This window comes from Orycteropus afer, unplaced genomic scaffold (assembly GCF_000298275.1).
Source record: "Orycteropus afer afer isolate SDZICR_OR568_19922 unplaced genomic scaffold, OryAfe1.0 scaffold00055, whole genome shotgun sequence".
NCBI lineage: Eukaryota > Metazoa > Chordata > Mammalia > Tubulidentata > Orycteropodidae > Orycteropus > Orycteropus afer.
The window spans coordinates 2129088-2129939 of record NW_006921642.1 but is presented as its reverse complement, the minus strand read 5'-3'; positions in this window follow the sequence as shown (position 1 = coordinate 2129939).

Below are 852 nucleotides of genomic sequence, written 5' to 3'. Positions count from 1 at the left end.
TGTTGCATTGTGGTAAACTGTGGTCAATGACATGAGACAAAGTATATGTGAACTGCTGTATGGAAAGTGAATTTGTTCTGTAAATCTTCACCCAAATAAAAATAAATTAATTAAAAAAAAAAAAGAGTTCCTATAAGATAAAAATGGCTAAAAACATAGTATAAACATGGGTGAAGGGTCAGAACACTAAGTTCAAAGTAATGAAAATCAATGCAAGAAGCTCTTGAACACATGACAGCTTGCATAACCTTTCCCATAGTAAGATTAAAACCATAGTGTGGTACAATAGTTCACCTATCAGATTGGCAAAGATCAAGAAATTTGATAACATAATGTATTTGCCAGGATGTAGGGAAATAGGCTCCCCCACAGAACTACTGGTAGTGCAGAATGATACGACATCTATGGAGGGCGATTTGACCATACCTATCAAAATTACAAATTCCTATGTTCCTTGATTCACAATTTAACTTCTATGAGTTACTAGTATATGTAAAATGTTATATTTACAAGGATATTCATTGCAATATTTTTTGGAATAGATACTTATACACATATATGAAATAATATGTATTATGGTATCTTCATTACAGTATAGTGTAGATTAGCAAAAGATTAGAAGTAAGTTGATTGCCCACATGTGAGATAGGTTAAATAAATAGTGGTATATCTATATGGTGGCAAACTCTGTGGTGCAGTGCCCAAAGGATTTGACTGCTAACTAGAAGGTTGGCAGTTCAAACCCACCAGCCACTCCTCAGAAGGAGGATGGGTCAATCTACTTCCATAAAGATTCACTGCCACAGAAACACAGTGGGGGTTCCAGTGAGTCAGAATCAACTCAATGGCAAT